Source organism: Bactrocera neohumeralis, unplaced genomic scaffold (genome assembly GCF_024586455.1).
Source record: "Bactrocera neohumeralis isolate Rockhampton unplaced genomic scaffold, APGP_CSIRO_Bneo_wtdbg2-racon-allhic-juicebox.fasta_v2 cluster11, whole genome shotgun sequence".
NCBI lineage: Eukaryota > Metazoa > Arthropoda > Insecta > Diptera > Tephritidae > Bactrocera > Bactrocera neohumeralis.
This window is the reverse complement of record NW_026089624.1, coordinates 17,063,405-17,071,983: the sequence shown is the minus strand read 5'-3', so window position 1 is coordinate 17,071,983 and position 8,579 is coordinate 17,063,405. Positions and strand designations below refer to the sequence as shown.

Sequence of the window (8,579 nt, the reverse complement as noted above, 5' to 3'; positions counted from 1 at the left end):
TTGGGCAACTTTTCGAGCATTTCGGCCGGAATAGCCCGAATTTCTTCGGAAATGTTGTCTTCCAAAGCTGGAATAGTTGCTGGCTTATTTCTGTAGACTTTAGACTTGACGTAGCCCCACAAAAAATAGTCTAAAGGCGTTAAATCATGATCTTGGTGGCCAACTGCCCATGCATCCCGAAAAATGCACTGTTTGGTGGTTGTACGCTGGTGGAATCATTGGACCGTATTTTTCAAAGATGCTGTTGGACGCAACGTTACGGTGAATGGCGATCGCTATCGTTCGATGCTAACAAACTTTTTGTTGCCAAAAATGGAAGAACTGAACTTGGTTGACATGTGGTTTCAACAAGATGGCGCTACATGCCACACAGCTCGCGATTCTATGGCCATTTTGAGGGAAAACTTCGGAGAACAATTCATCTCAAGAAATGGACCCGTAAGTTGGCCACCAAGATCATGCGATTTAACGCCTTTAGACTATTTTTTGTGGGGCTACGTCAAGTCTAAAGTCTACAGAAATAAGCCAGCAACTATTCTAGCTTTGGAAGACAACATTTCCGAAGAAATTCGGGCTATTCCGGCCGAAATGCTCGAAAAAGTTGCCCAAAATTGGACTTTCCGAATGGACCACCTTAGACGCAGCCGCGGTCAACATTTAAATGAAATTATCTTCAAAAAGTAAATGTCATGAACCAATCTAACGTTTCAAATAAAGAACCGATGAGATTTTGCAAATTTTATGCGTTTTTTTAAAAAAGTTATCAAGCTCTTAAAAAATCACCCGATATATTAATACATACATACATACATAATGCATTTACATGCAATGCAGCAAAATAAAAGAAAAAATATGTAATAAGAATACAATACAGAAAAACAACCCTTATGGTGGTTTTTGTATCCGTATTCTTCATCAAAAATGTCAAGTGCCTTGGACACACACACACATGTATTAAAATGTATCAAAAGTAACCCCATGTCAAGCAGCGATAAACAATATGCTGCAATACATATAAACATACACACATACATATATATTTAGTTATTTAAGATAGTTTTAAAATTTGTATATAAGCGAGAAAAATACTAAATAAAAATCAGATTTGAAAGACAATCTCAACGGAAAAGATTATTTTTAATTACATATTTTACTTCCCCCCACCAGTGGTAAGGGGTAAAAGAAAACTTAAAAATAAAAATTTCAAATAAAGGAGCCGTTAGCTATCACTTATTGCCCCCCACCCGAGGTAAGGAATAAGTGACGCAGAACTGCATTAACCTTTATTAACAGTTTGCTTTCGTAGAAATTAGAGTAATTTTTCGATGATTTTTATATTTTTTCTACAATTTCACTATAGATTATAATTAGAAAACTTTTTTTTAGATACAAGAGTCGTTTTTAATCAAGATGTATGATAAAAAATAATATATAAATGTAAAATAACAAGAAATCACTGTCTAAAAGTGAATATTTTTTGTATTTATTTTATGCTCATATGAGCTCTCCCGTATTACACCCCAAATATACTTACCGATGTAGATCAGCCCAAAGCAAACTTAAAGGACTAACGATTAATATTTAAGTGTTTTTCAATGTCTAGAATCAGAATTCAAGCATGAGAACAGAAACCCCAAACAATATATTTTTTTGTTGACCGGTGTTATGAATCTCTACCTGTATCTGTTTATTAAGTGTTGGTACTCTTCAAATTGAATTTGATGCATTGGAGGACCAAACACAAAGGTAAGTGAGAGTGGACTTTTAACTCCGTAAATAGTCCCTGTTGTAGCAAGAAACTTATCAGTTGCTAGTTCTTCTTCCTCAAAATGTTTAAACGAATTTTTAATTAATATTGCGTCTTCCGCCACGGGCGCAATTGATATGATAAATTGTATGGTAATTTGCGTAGTTTTTAATTTTAAAATAGGTTTGTGACGTAAAATGTGTGTACGATATCATACATAGGTCAACATTTTCCGAGTTCTGTACAATTTCGATTTCATTCTTTAATTTGATTAACCCATTTGAGCACCACAGAAGAGTTTTTATAGATTTAGACATCTTTGGTAATAAAAAGATATTTTGCAAGCTTGCATAAGCGATTGTAAGGAAGTGTTGAATTCGTCTTGTTTATTAAGTTTCTGTAAGATCTGTGATTAAATGCTGTTATTGGATATATTATCATTATTATTTGCTTTTAGAACATGAGCAAAAGTAAATTTTTTTGATCTTTCAGCTGTAATTTTAGGATCTTCTTGTTGTTGATGTTCATTATTTTTTGGTTTAAAGTCTAAAGAACCTTCTACTTTTTGGGTTAGACCATCACCTTTTTTGTGGCCAATTGTGTTAGCTCGTATTTTCTGTAATTCTTTGGCAACAAGGCACCCTCTATAGTTGGCTGGATGCGCTTCGCCACAGTTACAGCATTTAGGCTGCTGTTTTTCTGGTTCCGAACATTCAGATGTCTTATGCTTACCGGCGCAATTAACGCATCTTCGTTGTTTACCACAAAATTTGTGTGTGGGCAAATGACTGGCAATGTTTGCACTGTGGTATCATCTTACGCAGTTTTACCGGTTCAATAGAAACAATTGAGTTCAATATAGTTTTGGTTTCGTAAATGTTTTTTATGTTCTCCATGGGATCGAATGTTACCAAAAACATGTCGAGGGGAGTTTAATTTTCCATTGAAGACGATTGGCAGCACTCAGTGCATTTAATCCTTGCTCTTTTAAGTCATTATTAATCGATTTCAGATCATAGGAATTGTGCAAATTTTTTAAAATAACTCTAATTGGCCGCGTTTGCTTATTCTTAAAGCTTTACCTAGATATATTTCTACATGAAAGTGCTTTTGATATGCATCTGTAGTCCTCTATGGAGAAAGTATTTACTTTATATATTCAATTATTTAAAAGTTTAATGGTAAAATTGTTTTTTGCTTCTGATTTTGAAATAGCATATAGTTGCTGATAATTACTGCCGTTGGCATCTCCAGACACCATAATTGGTGGAGGCCTCGAGCTATTTTTTGGGGTAAGCGGTTTTGATATGGCGTTATCTGCTTTTCCTGATGATCAGGAGAATACTCCGCTTTTCGTTTTTTTGCTGGTCTTTTTTTAGAATCCATTCCGTTTCTCTAGCTAGTTCTTCCTCATACGTTGAGAATTCAACCTTATTTTTCAAATTCGAAATCCTTTACATCAATGGACTTAAGCTTTATATTTTCGGCTTTTAAAGTATTTACTAGCCACAATCCGCATCAAAGCGAGGTTCTTCAACATATCGCTGATCTGCGCCCACGCTCCGACGGATGAGAAGGACGATGTGACCAAAGATGCCTTCTATGAGCGCTTGGAACGCACTTATGAGAGATGCCCCCGCCACGATGTCAAAATCGTGCTTGGCGACTTCAACGCCAGGGTGGGCAAAGAAGGTATCTTTGGCACTACGGTCGGTAAATTCAGCCTCCACGAGGAAACATCCCCAAATGGGTTGAGGCTGATCGACTTCGCCGGGGCCCGAAATATGGTTATCTGTAGTACTAGATTCCAGCACAAAAAAATTCATCAAGCTACCTGGCTGTCTCCGGATCGAAAAACTACCAACCAGATCGATCATGTTGTGATAGACGGAAGACACGTCTCCAGTGTTTTAGATGTGCGTGCGCTCCGAGGTCCTAACATCGACTCGGACCACTATCTTGTTGCAGCCAAGATTCGCACCCGCCTCTGTGCAGCAAAAAACGCACGCCAACAAACACAAGGAAGGTTCGACGTCGAAAAGCTGCAATCACAACAGACTGCCGAACGATTTTCTACTCGGCTTGCACTCCTGCTCTCTGAGAGCACTCATCAACAACTCGGTATAAGGGAACTGTGGGACGGCATTTCAAACTCCTTACGTACAGCTGCATCCGAAACCCTTGGTTTTCGGAAAGTGCAAAAGAACAACTGGTACGATGAGGAGTGCCGCGCCGCAGCGGAGAGAAAACAGGCTGCCTACCTCGCAACGTTACGATCGACCACAACACGTGCGGGATGGGATAGATACCGAGAATTGAAGAAGGAAGCGAGACGCATCTGCATACAGAAAAAGAAAGAGGCCGAAATGCGTGAGTATGAAGAGCTTGATAAGCTGGCCGATAGGGGTAATGCTCGAAAATTCTACGAAAAAATGCGGCGGCTTACAGAAGGTTTCAAGACCGGAGCATACTCTTGTAGAACCCCCAAAGGTGATCTAGTCACTGATGCCCAGAGTATACTTAAATTATGGAGGGAACACTTCTCCAGCCTGCTGAATGGCAGTGAACGCACAACACCAGGAGAAGGAGAACCCGATTCCCCAATCGATGGCGATGGAGCAGACGTACCATTACCCGACCATGAAGAAGTTCGAATAGCAATTGCCCGCCTGAAGAACAACAAAGCGGCAGGGGCCGACGGATTGCCGGCCGAGCTGTTCAAACACGGCGGCGAAGAACTGATAAGGAGCATGCATCAGCTTCTTTGTAAAATATGGTCGGACGAAAGCATGCCCAACGATTAGAATTTAAGTGTGCTATGCCCAATCCATAAAAAAGGAGACCCCACAATCTGCGCCAACTACCGTGGGATTAGCCTCCTCAACATCGCATATAAGGTTCTATCTAGCGTATTGTGTGAAAGATTAAAGCCCACCGTCAACAAACTGATTGGACCTTATCAGTGTGGCTTCAGACCTGGAAAATCAACAACCGACCAGATATTCATCATGCGCCAAATCTTGGAAAAGACCCGTGAAAGGAAAATCGACACACACCACCTCTTCGTCGATTTCAAAGCTGCTTTCGACAACACGAAAAGGAGCTGCCTTTATGCCGCGATGTCTGAATTTGGTATCCGCGCAAAACTAATACGGTTGTGTAAACTGACGTTGAGCAACACCAAAAGCTCCGTCAGGATCGGGAAGGACCTCTCCGAGCCGTTCGATACCAAACGAGGTTTCAGACAAGGCGACTCCCTATCGTGCGACTTCTTCAACCTGCTTCTGGAGAAAATAGTACGAGCTGCAGAACTAAACAGAGAAGGTACCATCTTCTATAAGAGTGTACAGCTGCTGGCGTATGCCGACGATATTGATATCATCGGCCTCAACACCCGCGCCGTTAGGTCTGCTTTCTTTAGGCTGGACAAGGAAGCACAGAAAATGGGTCTGGTAGTGAACGAGGGCAAAACGAAATATCTCCTGTCATCAAACAAACAGTCGTCGCACTCGCGACTTGGCTCTCACGTCACTGTTGACAGTCATAACTTTGAAGTCGTAGATAATTTCGTCTATCTTGGAACCAGCGTAAACACCACCAACAATGTCAGCCTAGAAATCCAACGCAGGATAACTCTTGCCAACAGGTGCTACTTCAGACTGAGTAGGCAATTGAAAAGTAAAGTCCGCTCTCGACGAACAAAAGCCAAACTCTATAAGTCGCTCATAATTCCCGTCCTGCTATATGGTGCAGAGGCTTGGACGTTGTCAACAACTGATGAGTCGACGTTGCGAGTTTTCGAGAGAAAAGTTCTGCGAAAGATTTATGGTCCTTTGCGCGTTGGCCACGGCGAATACCGCATTCGATGGAACGATGAGCTGTACGAGATATACGACGACATTGACATAGTTCAGCGAATTAAAAGACAGCGGCTACGCTGGCTAGGTCATGTTGTCCGAATGGACGAAAACACTCCAGCTCTGAAAGTATTCGACGCTGTACCCGCCGGGGGAAGCAGAGGAAGAGGAAGACCTCCACTCGTTGGAAGGACCAAGTGGAGAAGGACCTGGCTTCGCTTGGAATATCCAATTGGCGCCACGTAGCGAAAAGAAGAAACGACTGGCGCGCTGTTGTTAACTCGGCTATAATCGCGTAAGCGGTGTCTACGCCAATTAAGAAGAAGAAGAGAGTTTTTTACACCTATGTTCCATTTCCTCTAGCTTTTTTGTTAGTTTTTCGATTGTGACATCTACATATCGTGACCTGAAATTCAAAATAACGTATCATCAAAAATTTCGAAATTGAGTGTCTTATTGATTATGATTCACTACTTCAAATTACAAACATAATATTACATATGTCCAACATTTTCAGGTTCTGCGCCCAGATATGAACCAGTTTTAACCAATATTAAAAATTTGTTTCACTCATGTTCCATTTTATGTCGTGTTTAATTCATGCCACTGTAAATTTCCGAAAATGTTGTTACGTTATTTTGCATTTCAGGTGACGATATAGATGCAAAATAAACAATACTTGGCAACCCTATAACTCAGTTGCCTCGTAAATAATTATTGATCTAAATTTTTATATACATACTTTTAGGCTAAGATAATATAAGTAATTTTTTGTGGCGCCAATCGCCATTGAGTATATTCATTCAACAAATGCATGTATATATATACTTACATATGTACATACTCGATGGAATTTCCATTTTTTTACGTATCGAAAATTTGTATCATGCGCACATATTCAAATCTGATCCATTTTTTGCCACACATGATTCAAATCAATCCAGCAGAAAATTTGCTGTACTTGTAGTTTACTCGCAGTTTCACATCTATTGAAACAATCGTCGCAACGCTATGAACTGACATGATACGATTTGAACCGAAGCTAGCCATACCGTTTACTGGATCGTGATTGCCGAAGAACAGAATGTTCATGTTGCATCAAATCAGTTGACGCTGGCGGGTACTCAAATTAATCAACAATGTTGTCTATGATGAACTGAATTGATTTGATTGTGTTTTTGGCACGACTGTATGTTCTGATTTAATCACACTCGTTGCAGCTCTCATTTTATTCTCGAAATCCTGGCACGGTATTCTAACGTCCACCCAATTATAATTGTAACCACACAACTTGTTTCAGTTTAGATTTAAAATTTTTTACATATGCACATGTATGTATATATATATAAATATAACACACAAATTATATATAATATTTCACAAATACACAATCTAAAACATAACTATTTGAATTAAATATACACTATCAAACTGAACACAGGAATGGTTGGTTTCAATGCTTTCCTGATATATTAAAATTTTAATTATACAGACATCATACAAATCAAGATGCTTACCTTTTCTCCTTCTTCAGCTTTTGTGTTTTCTATATATAAAAGAAATTAATTATATACGTATACATATATACTAGCTGACCCCGCAGGCGTTGTCCTTCATGAAATTATGTGTTTTGAAACGAAAAGAAAGTTGAATTTATATTGTGTTTTTTTATTTTGTTTTGCAATGTATACAACTAGTTCAAATAAAAGAAAGGACTAACAAGCAACTTGAATATGATTTAAACATATAATTACAAAATTACAAAACTACTAGGAGAGTATTGGCTAATTTGAAAGATCGCTGGGTTTGAGGCGTTTGATTCGTCTTGGTTGTCCATCTCTAGAAGTTAACTTAGCTACTTCTTCGTTACAATGCTGTAGCAATCTTGCACCATGTGCTGTTACAATTTTTAATATTTCTGCGTTAACCCAGTTTACGCCTAGACCACGCTCTATATTAGCACGTCTACAATACCAAGGCGCTTTGACAATTAGTCTTAGTACTTTGTTTTGAAACTTTGACTTTCTTATTGTTTGCGTTGGTACATCCCCAGAGTTGTGCACCATTGCTCCATATCAGTCTGAGTATTGTTTTATAGATAAGTAACTTATTTTCGATGGATAACACTGATTTGTTACCAAATAACCAATTATAATTTTTGAGTGGTATGTCCAGCTCCTTTTGTTTGTTTTTAAGGTGAACTTTCTACCGTAGCTTAGTGTCAAGCGTCATTCCTAAGTATTTAGCGGAATTAAAATACGGTATTCGTGCACCGCCTATGAAAATTGGTAAGTGCTGTATCTTGTTGTATTTGAAAACAATGTGTACAGATGTAGCTTCATTCAGTTTTATCTGCCATTTCTTTGCCCATTGTAAGACTTTATTTACAGCTTTTTGGAGATTAGTTATGTTCACCACTACCAACAGCAAGCAACGCGGTATCATCTGCAAATGTGGCTGTTGTATAATTGTCTACTGGCAGGTCGTACGTGAATTGAATATAAAAAGAGGGTCCACCACACTACCTTGTGCAACTCCTGCTTTTATTTCCCTAAGAATAGAATATTTGTCTCCTTGTTTAACGCGAAAGTAGCGATCTGATAAATACGATTTTATGATGTCATAATTCAGTTCGAAAGCAGTCCTTTGTGACAAATTTTATCGAACGCTTTTGCAACATCCAAAAACACGGCAGAACAGAATTTTTTCCTCAAAGGCTTTTTCAATAATGTGTGTAATGCTGTGGATTTAATCAATCGTAGAATGGTTGGCTCGAAACCCAAACTGATGCGCTGGAATTATGGTTTTTTGTTCAATCATTTTATTGATATGTTTTATGAGATTTTTCTCATTTTCTGGTTTTCGTAGCTTTGGAATCATGATAATTCCAGCAATTTTCCAACAAGTTGGCGCGTATTTAAGATGAAAAGACGCGTTAATAATGTTGATAATTTTTACTATACTTATTTGAGGAA

General features: G+C 38.6%; 1 pseudogene; it reads left to right on the top strand.

Annotated features, from left to right (window-relative positions):
• The window catches only part of LOC126766028 (uncharacterized), an 11,883-nt pseudogene extending 8,733 nt beyond the window's left edge, over positions 1-3,150 (top strand).
• Positions 3,151-8,579: the final 5,429 nt, after the last annotated feature.